Here is a 12,513-nt window from a genome sequence, read left to right on the forward strand (position 1 = left end):
TCATAAAAGTCCTATAGTCCAGCCCTGTAATATTAGCTGTACTTTCATAGCATTCCTCCCTTACAATTCCAGGAAGCACAGAGTATTATTAGGCTGTCTTTACAGATAAAAATGTTTGAGCCCTAACTTATCTAATGCTAACCAACTTTTAAATGGCTCAACTTTGAAAGCAGGTTCTTAAAAATAACACTTACAGCCTGGCCTGTCAGCCAGTTGTCGGTCCGTCAGTCAGTCAGTCGTCAGGACTCTGTCACAGTAACAAATATCTGAGGCAGATTTTTGTACCAGATTTAGAAGCTTCAGCCCATGGTCACTTGGCACCTTTGCTTTGTGCTTAATACAAGGCTGACTTCATGGCAGAGCATGGGCGATGAAACAACACAGCTCAATCCAGAGCGACCTGCATCAGAGAGAGACCAGAAGACCGAGGACAGCTCTACATGCTTCAACACGTCCATTGGCCAGGTCCTTCCACTTGGCCACCTCCACCAAGAACACCACAAAGCCTTAACAGGTGGACTTTAGAAAGCACTGACAACCCCAAACAATAATATTCTGTGAGTAAAAGAACTGTTTACAGAAACTAAAATGCACAATTACGTAAGTGAATCTCCTCCTTGGCTTTTGACAAAAAGAGACTGTAAATTCCTCCCAAGTACTAACAAAATATACCTTTAAAATGTTCTCTCTTTAGTAGAATCCTTTTCAATTTATTTAATATGCAATGAAGGAGTTACAATAGAAATATTCAACATTGAAAAATGCCCATCACAGAGTAAATGAAAAACTAAAAGAATAAACAAATGAAATCAGACTCAGGCTGAAGTGCACGGTTGCTCAACCCTGAATTTCCTGTGTTTTGCTGCTTCTGTGTACATGCCAGGACACGTGGCTTCCTGGCTCTGTGCACATGTCAGGGCACGTGTTTTCCTGTATTTATTCACTTCCCATCTGGCCCATGCCCCTCATATGTTCCTGATCACCTGCCCATTTTCGGACAGATTTCTTCCTTTTCGCCTTATTGCTTGGACAGCTTATACCCTTTCCTCTTCCCTGGAACACGACTACATTCTTATTCTGATTAAATGACCTCAGCATCCCTAGGCCAGAATGTCTCTTACCACCTTACCCACAGTAGTCCCCTTCAGCAATGCCTTTATGACATAATCGTGACAAATTCAAAGGGCCTGAGACAGAAAGTATGTCAGATCAGAATGGCATTGATCTTCTCAGAGGCTTGTACATTTCTTCCTAAGTTTGAGCTCCTGAATGGTAACTTTCATCTCCATCTTTCTTCATACGGAAAACACCCTACAACTAGGAGTCAAAAAACTCTAAGAAGGTGAGCTTTCATTCTCGTGAATTGCATGTATTTTTTTATTTATGTGTATGAGTGTTTTGCTCCATGCATTTAAGTGCAACTGTGTTGTGCAATATCCATGGAGACCAGAAGAGGGTGTCAGATTTTCTTGGACTTAAGATTGTTAGAAGCATGTAGGTGCTGGGAATCCAACCTGGATCCTCTGTAAGAGCACCCAGCGCTTGTAACAACTGAGCCGTCTCTCCGGTCCCAAAATATTTTATTTCCAATATATTATTTTATGTGTACAAGTGTATTGCCTGCATGTATGTAAGTTCACCCATGTTATGCAATGCCTGAGAGGTCAGAAAAAGGCATCAGATCCTCTGAAATTGGAGTTATGGATGGTTGTCAGCCACCATGTGGTTACTGGGAATCCAACCTGGGTCCTCTGCAAAGCAATAAGTGGTCTTAACTGCTGAGCCATCTCTCTAGTCCCATGAATTGCATATTTTAAAAGGCTCACACAGATCTGGTATTCCAAACCTTTTCTTAACTAAAATGTTCATTTGTTTCTTAATTTGTCCTTGCGTAAGAAAGAGGCAATAAAGAGGATAATTTTAGCCTCTGTGCTGGAACAGTGACGTGAACGTCAATGCTTGAAGCTCTGATCACCAGTGGCGATCCCAGTAGCTGACACCTTGGGAACCGTAGAATTCATCTTTGTGCTTTCTGTTCAGCTCTAATGAATGTAAAAAAGATTCTCCTGACAACTCTGTTTTTGTTACCAGGGAAAGCAGCCTGCCACGTAGACAAGACAGTGTGCTTCCATTTGTCAGCTCTCGGCAATCAACAGAGCAAAGTCACATGGTGGCAGGTGATGCAGTGTCGACGGCACAGTGCAGGGGCAGATCTGCTCGCTTCCCCTCCACTGTCCTGGTTTGCTTTGAAGCAGGCTCTCCCTGCTCCATTCCACTCACCATCTACCAGCAAGAGCTCTGAGCCTGCTAATAATCTCTCTTGTTCATGCAGGCAGATAAGTGAGCATAAGTCATTGGAGAACGCTTCCTGCCCAACACAAGTAGACAGAAGACACTGTGGCATTTGGTGTGGAATAAACAGTGTGCCAGTTAGACAACCAAGCTTCAGTACCTCAGGCGACAGAGACTGTGGAATGAGATGTTGAGTGGTAGCTACATGTTTTCTTCTTGTGAATTTCTCTCTGAAGATGGCCAGGTGCAGACCTCACTGCAGGGCCACTATGAGATTTGTGTCATAGCACCTACTGTTCAGAAACTGAGAGCTCTAGGCAAATGCAATGGTGCAGGCTTGTGATTCCAGCACTTGGGTGGCTGAAGTATGAGATAGACCATGAGTTCCAGGCTACCCTCTTTAATGAGCTCCAGGTCGGCCAGAGTCACATAACAAGACCCCGTCTCAGAAATATGAAACAAAAGAAACTCGGAGTTCTTATGAAGCGTCATGTCTCAGCAACGATGGTGTCAAGTACTTTGCACCGTAGTTACCTCTTCCCGTTTCAGAGTGAGGGCAAAGAGTGGTTTCTGCTTTTATTGACAACACGCAAAGCCTACAATAAACACTGTCTCCATAAGCAGGTAAGACGGCTGCCAGTCACACCCAGGACCTCTAGGCTTTGTGAAAACCCTTTGCAAGAGTCTCTGAACTGGTTTGGACTTGAAAGCTTTCCTCAGGAACGGGGGTCAGTTCTCCATCAGCTTCTGGGAGCCCTGTAGGCTCTGGCTGAAATGTTTTCCTCAAACCACACCCAATACGATGAAGCTGCATTTAATTGCCAAATACTGGCTTTAGGAAACAGCACATTTTCAGTGTGATAGTTGAATATTCAACTACAGTTTAAAGAAAAGAAAAAGTACACTGAATTCTGTCTGGTTAGTTGACCTAGGTTAGCAAATCTAAAACAGATTTCTGTGAATGATATCGCAAAATTGAATGAGTGAGGAACAATGAGAAGAATTAGAATGAACAGTTCCTTAAATGGAGTGAGATGTGATTAAGAGTCGGCCCGCCACCTCAGGGTGATGGGAGTCAAGTATCAAAGCCAAAAAGTGATGGGAGGTCTCTGAAACGCTGTTGCTATGTGAGCAGTGATGATTCAAAACAAGTAAGAGAAACCATGAAGGAAGCTGAGGGCTTGCCTGCTTGAGGTAGACTCGGCTAGAAAACGCAGAGGTAATACGGGGCCTATGGCTACAAAACAGTATTTTTCAATCAATTTCATTAGTAATTCATTCAAGCAATAGTCAGCAATAGTTTTAATCCCAGAGGATTAACGTTTGGAGAATGCAAGCCTGTATCTGACCTGGGAGGGTTGTGGCTCCCTGTGGAGTGTTTCCTGGCCTTTCTCAGAACTCTGGGATCCAGCCTCAGGAACGCAAAATAAAACGTTTGTATTATATAGATACAGTACGTCCCGTCCCCCTAAAGATTTCTTATTATCTCTAAGTGTTAAAATGGTAACGAACTACACAATAGACAAGCCTATTGCCTTGAGTGTTGACAGCTTAAAATCAAGCACAGTGCCTGCCTCAGGATCAGGTGGGTCAGCAGTGCTTGTACTCCAGAAAAATTTTTGTACGATTGAGGAAGAAGAGTTTCAAGCAAATGCTATTTATTTCTCCAAATACTAATATCAATTCAAATTTAGGTGAAAATATAAAAGAATAAAGCCAAATTGTCAAAAAAAAGAAATTGTGTAAGTTGTACAGGTTACATAATACGCTGGCATCATGTGTGCAGCCATTAAAGGTTCAGGTTCACAATTAAGAAAAGTTTCCTCAAGTGTTAACAAAATAATTACCCTCAGTAAAGTGCATTTTCCTACTCTGGTGCACAAAATAATAACCTCCCAAAGGAGTGCATGTCACATCCCCGGAATCTGTGGATACTTTACAGGACAAGGAATAATTATTCCTGCAGGTTGCTATGTCTCTGAGTTTAAATCACCAAGGTTTTGCTGCTGTGTCGTGTGAACCCAGTATAATTTCCATCATTAAATTTAGATGGAGAGAGAGAGAGGGTCAGAGAGAGGAGTCAGAGGGTCACGAGCCCGAGACACCAGTGGCGGCTGTTTGTTTGGAGGAAGCAAACTTTGAGAACTGAGCTCAGGCTCTCGGAGGTGGAAGTGCTGGCTAGCAGGAGACTCTCCGAAGAACATCCAAGGCCAGTGCACCCCTGTTGACATCTGATTTCTCACATAGTGACACCCATGTTCCAGAATTACAACCAGAAGAATCTGTGCTGATCAAGGGGTGCCCAGCGTTCTGACTTTGCCACATCATTGTCAGCTACGAAGTTCACACTCAAGAACTGCGCAACTGAGTTACAAAACAACTTATAAAACAAGCATGCCATAATGTTTAAGTATGTTTAACACTTTCTTTGGGATCACATGCGTAGCTAAGCTTGGCCACATATGAGCTGTGGGGCCTGTTCATGTTATAGCAGTGGGCGTATACAGATACAGACCATCTCTCAGAGATTTATTTTCAAAGTCTTACTATGAATCCTTCAACTCCATAAGCTTGGAAATATTTATTTTATGTAAGTTTTGAGGTGCCTTTCATGGTGTGAATTTTTTTTTTAATTCTCTTTACCTTGCTTTGAGGAAACAGCTTTATTGCAAGGCAAATAGATGGAGGTGAAGAATGTCTGATCAGAGCTGACAGGAGACACTCCAGAACCTCTACCGCCGTATATCTGGGTCAATGATCACCATTAGAAGGATTGCAAGTAAACGTGTTTTCCTAGTCTGTTCACAAGAAGAAAATGATAACAGTGATAGTGTTTGGTTTACATAATGAAGGTTTTGTTACTGTGCTGTTTTTCAGCTAGGCAAATAGGTAACAAGGCCCAGTGTCCTTCTGTCTCCATCTGACTCAGTGCCGAGCTTACAGGTGTGCAAAGGACCATGTTGTAGGTCTTGTGCATGGCTGCTGGGATCTGAATTCTGCTCCTCCTGCACCTGCACCAAGCACTCTGACCTGCTAAGTCCTCTCTCTAGTCACTGAAAAATTTTAAACAAATTTTCTCACTCATTTTCCTTGTTATATTTTGTCAAAATTACTATGACCTGCATATTACAAATGCTTAAAAGAAACAAGTATAAAAAGTAATTGAATGGTTAGAGAAGAGAATCAAACATACAGGCTCATAAAATTATTTTCTGAGTCCTGTATTACACCTCAGCCACCTGGTGAGGGACCAGTGCAGAAGACAGAACAGGACTGTAAGAACCGGGGTGGTGGGCAACCTCATATGACCTCATATGAACCTACAGCAACAGTAACAGGGTGCACAAGATCCATGTAAGCTCAAACTACATACACACACACGCACACGCGCAAGCACATGCACATATATATGCATAGAACTTGGGAAATTGGCAAAAGACCCCAAACTTAACCAAGAAACTATTGACCCTGATCACTGCTGAGTAAGGGAAAGTTGGTCTTCTTTAAGGGAATGATGCTAGATAAATTAACCAGGCTCCAGTAGACAAACTCACACTGAGGGACACAAACTATATATATATAGTATATATATGTTATATATGTGTGTGTGTGTATATATATATTATATAGGTCATATACGGCATAACATATGACAGAATGCATGAAATATGGTGGGGGATATGGAAAGAGCAGGTAAGGGAGGGGTTCTAAATACAACTAAGATATATTTTATAAAATACATAAAACTCAATTAATGTGTGTACCGACAAAACAGACAAACAAGGAGAACACCAGGCAGGTGCTGCCCACCTGCAGTCACAGAAGGCAGATTCTTGAATTTGGGTCTGATCTAGATGCACAGTGAAATTCCACCTCAAATATAAACAGAAAGTACATAAAAATGGCATAATTTAGTGTATTTGAAATGCTAAAATGAAAATACAACACAGTTATAAAAAGTCTTTGCTGAAGCCTGTGGAAGCACAGATAGAGCTGTATCGAGGGAACATTTGGGAGCTCTTTCCTCCCTCGGCATGATGCACAGGATTCTGTCTCTATTGCTACCCAAACTCTTAGGACGTTCTCATGCACCTCATCAGATTCCGTGTTGTCATATGACTTACCGGCACCTGAAGTAATATTGTCTATATTTGTAAAAATAATTCACTAGAGGTTTAGTGGGAAAAACTTTTTTCTTGAGTCTGTGCTATGTAAGAAGGTGGATCCTCACAGTGACAGGTACATCTGTCAGAGCTCTCTGCAGACCCGTGCTGCCCAGGTTAGTAACGACCAGGGAAATAAAGTAGTCACTGAGGACTCAGTGCTCAGCAAGAGGAGAGGGGCTGGCACCACAGGGGCTCAGATTGGCTTAAATTGGCCCTCGAGATAATAGACTATTACACCGGCCTCTAACGAGGGAAGTATCGTGGCCTTACACTGATAATCATTCTCAGCTCTGGCTAAGCCCAGGCTGAGTGTCTAATAAATGTCACTTCTGTGTTCATTTCATCAGAAAGGACTGATTACATGAAACACAAGGTTAGTCTGATTTCTGATCAGCACTTAATATCTGGCATCAGGCAGATCTGAGCTTGAATTACAATTTCACCACTCACTAGTTTCATTAACTTGAATGAATTATGACAAAATCTCTCAAAATTTGGCTTTCTTTGTTAAACATGGTCATCATGAATGACTTACTCTTGGGTTTTGAAGCTAATGCATTACTAAACTCAATGAATATTGTATTGAGCAGCCTGTTTGTAACAGGAGCATTACGGACTGTGCTCCACTGAAGACCGCATCTGAGTAGGAAGCAAATCTTGTCATTAAACTTCCATACTGCAGTGTTTACTTTGAGAGAAATAAGAGGCTGAACAAGTAGGAAAAAAAAGAGGCTTTATACACCGCAGATGAAGGTCTGTGAGACGATGGCTTGGCATACAGTACGACCTGCCAAAAACTGTCCTTGAAGGCCTGGCGCCAGCTGGTGGGCTATCAAAATGCCATTGGGTCACAGTGATAGTAACTCTATCACAGGCAATGAGAACTTGGGAAGGACTAAATCATGAAAATAATAACTACATAACAGGATAAAGAATCAAAGAGAGTTTAAAGCAGTGGAGTCTGGAAAATACACTTGGGGAAGACAACGGCTTACTCCAGGTGAGTCGTCGTCAGAACGTACGAGCGACTTCAGTCTGGGGGAGCTTTGCATCGCTGTCACCCTCCGAGCCAGCCTGCCAGATGACTTTAGGTATCTATAATTTATTTGTCAATTACCAGCAATCCACACTCCATTTACCCTGAATTCACGGCCTTGACTCTTCTCATTTTCCCTAACGCTCTGCCCACCTCTTTGCCCACGTTTCTTCATCTTGATGGTAAAATTACTTTCTTTAGAATCTGTTTATTCTTCAAATCTCTTTTGGAAAATCAGACACTCATGTATTGAAAATTAAATCGTGCCCAACGTCCTCTCGGGTTCTGTGGGAAGTCTGGCTCCAGCTCCAAAAATGTCCAGTTCGGGGGTGTTTAGTTTTCTTGTTCCTCATATACAATGAAATCCCAATGTTGTCCACATTTTCTTATTGGTTTCGTTTTTCATTATGTGCTAAACACATAAGAAATTTGCACTCCTGAGAAGGATTGGGGGGGAGGGTTCTGATCAAAATATATCACATCCATGCATGAAACTCTCAAAAGATCTTATAAAAATAAAATTTTTAAGAAAAAGAAATTACCCTCCTGACCGTGATTTCCTGCCAACAAATCTGTCATGCGTAAGTACAAATGAGAGGTAGAGCCAACACTCCTGAGCTGGGAGTAAGTCTTACGGAGAGAGGTAATTCTGCGGCAGGTGGACCAAGCTGAAGCTGGACATGAGGGCCTTCTTCTGAGCTGTGACTACATTTCCTCACTAGATGGTCTGGACTTTTCTTCGGGACCCTTAATCTTCTGTTCTGTTTAGTACCTTATCTACTTAGTCTCTGTCTTTTAAGCACATTTTGTATTTGAAAAGCAAGTTTCAGTCCCAAAGTCAGTTTCAGTTCCACTTTTGCATATTCGGATTATCCGGAGCTGGACATGGTGGTACATTCTTGTAATTGCAGTGCTGAGAATGTGGAGGACCAGGAGATTAAGTCCAGTCGAGGCTATGTAGAGAGTTTGAGGCCAGCCTGGGCTACATGCATCCCTCACTTTTCATTCCCTCCCCAAGACAAGCTTTAGTGCTTCTACTCACCTTAGTCCATCAGCTCTGGAGCAGCAGGACCCAGCACAGATTCTATTCTTCCCAGCAGACATAGTGGCACACCTTCCTGCACATCTGTCGCTTTTTGAAAATGGAGAACGGTGGATTCCAGAGCCCTGGTGGTGATTTGACATTTCCTTCAGATGGACAGTAAAAGTAACAATTTTAGAGGCAGCACAGAAAATTAGTTGGTATTGAATTCATATGCTAATTTTTTATCATCTCGCGTTGAGGTCTTAATCAGTGTTTTCTCTCATCTTTACCTTACATTGTGATATTACCTCAACTATTTCCAAAGCAGAATAAGTATTCTTGACAATCACTTATGTTTGGGACACTCAAGTGTATATCTCAGTATTTATTTCTTGAACAATAAGCTCCATACGGTTTCCCCACCCGTACCTCTTGCCAAGCCTTCTTTTCCACTTTAATGTGGAGTTGTTTTTCTCTCACCTTATTTTTCATAGCTCCTTCTGCCTGTGAAGAATCTCTCTTCTGCTCAGAAGCAAACACTATTATCTTCAAGCTGTGCCACCTTCATCAACACTTTCTTTGCCCTCTAGGGAGACCTACTCTCATGCTTTTCTATCATGAAGGCTGCCGTGTCTTTCTCCTGTGCAGACAGATCAGGGGCCCCATGATGGCACACAGAGTAGCTCTCTATCTATTCCGGTTTCCAGCCTTCCACCCTCTTCATCTTTCCCCAATTAAAATCTCCATTCCTGTTTGGTCACGGTACACTTTTTCCCAGAATGTTTGGGGAAAGTCTCATCGGTGAATAATCTCACATCAAAACAGAAATCTGAACAGAGGAATCCTAACTCTATTAGAGTGGTCAGTGTCCAGACCGGTCACTGCAGTGGCCTTGGAAAGCTCTACTGAGCTGTGAACAGCAGTGGTGATCAGAAGAAACTTACTGACAAAAAAATGAACAGACCAGAGCATCTTACCTTGTATTCATCAGAGCAGCACAGCGTAGAAGGAGCCCTTCATTGCTTCACCTCTGACACCTAAGTACTGTCACGGTCCAGTGTGAGCGAGACAGGTGTCCTTTTAATCATGCCAACTGGATCACGTCTGCCAAGCAGGAAGAGAAAGAGAGAGAAGAGGAAGAACAGGAAAAGATGGAGAGGAATTGCCTTGCAGTGCCTTGGATTGGTCTCAGAGATGGTGCATAGTCAGGCATGCAAAGACGGGTGAATGGAAAAAGTTCACAGGGTATAATCCACACAACATACACCTGTTGAGGGTCACGCCCTCTTAATTTCCATATCTTTACCCAGTTCCCCTTATGCTGATTATAAACCACACACCCCACTTCATAGCTTCCCTTAGACCCACTCACCTCTGCTAGTTTTTAGATGCACCATGTCCTCCAAACACTGTCTGATAAACTTCAGTGTCAATCTCAAGAATGGGTCTTTGGCTCCAACACTGAGGTCAAAGGAGCACTTCTCAGACATCTACTGTGACCTCAGACCTGCAAGACTGGCTTTAGATATTTCAATAAGAAACAACTGGCCCCACTTCTGGGATCTTGCAAAATGAAACGCAGAGTTGTAAAATTAACAGACAATAATCTGTAAAATCTTGCCTGCCCTATAATATTCTGTTCTGGTTAATTGAGAGGTATCACCATGAAAATCCCCAGAAGATCTCAACTAAAGAGGTATAAGATGTTTCCAGAAGGAAGTTCTGTAAGCAGCAGGTGTGTCTGCTGATAGAATAAACTCTGTTTTAATTAAACAGTATTTCCCCACAGAGTACATACATATGTTGTTTACTCAACTTTTCTAAGGTTCATTAACACATCCCCATTCTCCTTTCTTCCCATCACACAGGTTAAAAGATTTCCTTTAACTAATTCTCATTACACAACTTGTTCTCATTAAGAAAGTTGTGTAGAAAATGTACTAAGCTTATGGCAAGTTTTTATTCCTTACAGAATGGCCCATCTAAAAATTCAGCCGAAACCATTCAGAGTCTTACACACAGTCTTTTATCTGAACTTATAAAATTTACTTGGGTATTTTATTGTAAAGAAGTGTGCTTTAAAATCATAGCACAGAAAAAATATTTTGAAATTTTCTCTTTATATCCAGAGAAATGCACACATCTGTTAATAGGAAGGGGTCACGTAGTGTATCAGGTAGTTCCCACAGTCTGACCCAATATGTTATCTCACACACACACAGACACACACACACACACACACACACACACACACAGAGGAGAGAGAGGGAAGGAGAGAGAGAGAGAGATACACACATAGACTTACAGGCACAGAGACATATAACAGTCACATACATACACAAAAAGACACATACAGAAACATATACATATAACACAAACATAGACCATACACAAACACACGAATACACAGGCATGCACACACAGAAATACACACAGACACCCACAGAGACACAAAGATGTAGAGCACAAACATACAAAGATACGCATACACACAGGCACATATAAACACATATAGGCACATACCATACACAGAGATACATACACACACCACACACACATAGACATGCCACACAAAAGACACACACATACTCTGATGAACACAGGGTTCACACATACTAGTGCTCTACCACTGAGTTATAGTCACAGCACTTTTGATTCCCTTTCTAATTGCCGTCAAGATCCCTCTAGGATGCCCAGACTGATCTAGAGCCCAAACTGTAGCCTATGCAGATCTTCAACTTGTGATTATCCTGCCTCACACTCTATTTTCTAAGAAGCTGGGATTATACGCAAGTATCATCAGGTCTGGCTACTGTGTTGTATTTTGAACTAAATAGTTGTAAATTAATTTTACAGTTTTCACAAGGACATACCCACTCTCCTGGAGAAGAATCAGTTGTGAAGTCACTATCATGTCATCCCATGAATTTACAAAGTTCCCTGTTTTGATGTCCCTAGGAGACTTTGCTAAAGGTGAGAGTCCATGTGGTTCTATAATAGTGAGCATCAATTGTCAAACGTCATTGGATTAGGAATCATCTTGGAGCTCCACCTCTGGGTGTATCTGTGAGAGTTTAGCTGAGAAGACCTAAGCAAGGGAAGGTGGTATGGTTCCATGAGCAGGGCTCCTGCACTGAATAGAAATGAGAATGCAAGCCAAACACTGGCCTTCACCTCTGCTTCCTGACTGTGACCAGCTATCCCATGCTCCCTCTTCCATATTCTACCTGCCATGATGGGTTATAATCTTAAAATAAGTCCTTCCTTCTTGAAGCTGCTTTTGTCAGACATTTTGTCATAGAAACAAGAAGGCGGGTGATGCAGTACCTCATGTCTCCCCACACTGTCACAAACCCACAGCAATTTATGAAAACACACGTTACGTTCCTACCAGATAGGCTGCTTGGCAGAGAAGGTTAATGCACTCACTTCTGAGAGACGTGATTAAAATGTCACTGAGTTATGATCAACCTACTTTATTCTATTGCGAAGTGTTGACATGTTGACTACTGAAAGCCAACTAAAAGAAATCCCGCAGCTTTGGGTTGTGTTGTTCTCTGATGTATGACATCACAGGGTGGGGGCCATAGACTCAGACCCCAGGTGGGGGATCCCAAGGGAAGAAGAGGAGGCATTTGGTTAATTTGAAACAGAGATGAGGGAAGAGTCCCCACTGTGCCTGAGAGTTCAGTGCAAGCCAGGCCATCAACATCTCCTGTGAATCTTAGGAGAGTTACAGCTAGGGGAGGCTCTTGCTTGGTTTGTTGACAGAATAACACTGTGAAGATCTTAGCTATATCTTCATAGGGAAGTTGGCAAAGCAGGTATGTAAGAGCACGGAACCAAAATGCACACATGGATGCAAAATCCAGATATGGTCACATTGATCTGCAGCTCCTGGCACGTCACGGTGTACATGTTCACCCATCTGATGAAAGCCTTCTTGAGGAGAAGTCCAGGAGCCAGTCAGAGAACTCTCAAAGGGCAGAACAGCT

The 12,513-nt window shown here is 42.3% G+C and overlaps 1 long non-coding RNA gene across 1 annotated transcript in view; it reads right to left on the reverse strand.

The window, feature by feature from the left end:
- Window positions 1-12,513, reverse strand: part of LOC103730654 — a 127,110-nt gene that overhangs the window by 17,661 nt on the left and 96,936 nt on the right. Inside the window, exons 4-5 of the long non-coding RNA XR_607107.3 lie at window positions 9,496-9,622; window positions 8,537-8,682 (exon numbers count right to left, since the gene is read on the reverse strand). This is a non-coding gene — a long non-coding RNA (uncharacterized LOC103730654). The remainder of the gene's footprint in view (window positions 1-8,536; window positions 8,683-9,495; window positions 9,623-12,513) is intronic.

Source organism: Nannospalax galili, unplaced genomic scaffold (assembly GCF_000622305.1).
Source record: "Nannospalax galili isolate Female #2095 unplaced genomic scaffold, S.galili_v1.0 scaffold534, whole genome shotgun sequence".
In the NCBI taxonomy this organism is placed as follows: Eukaryota; Metazoa; Chordata; class Mammalia; order Rodentia; family Spalacidae; genus Nannospalax; species Nannospalax galili.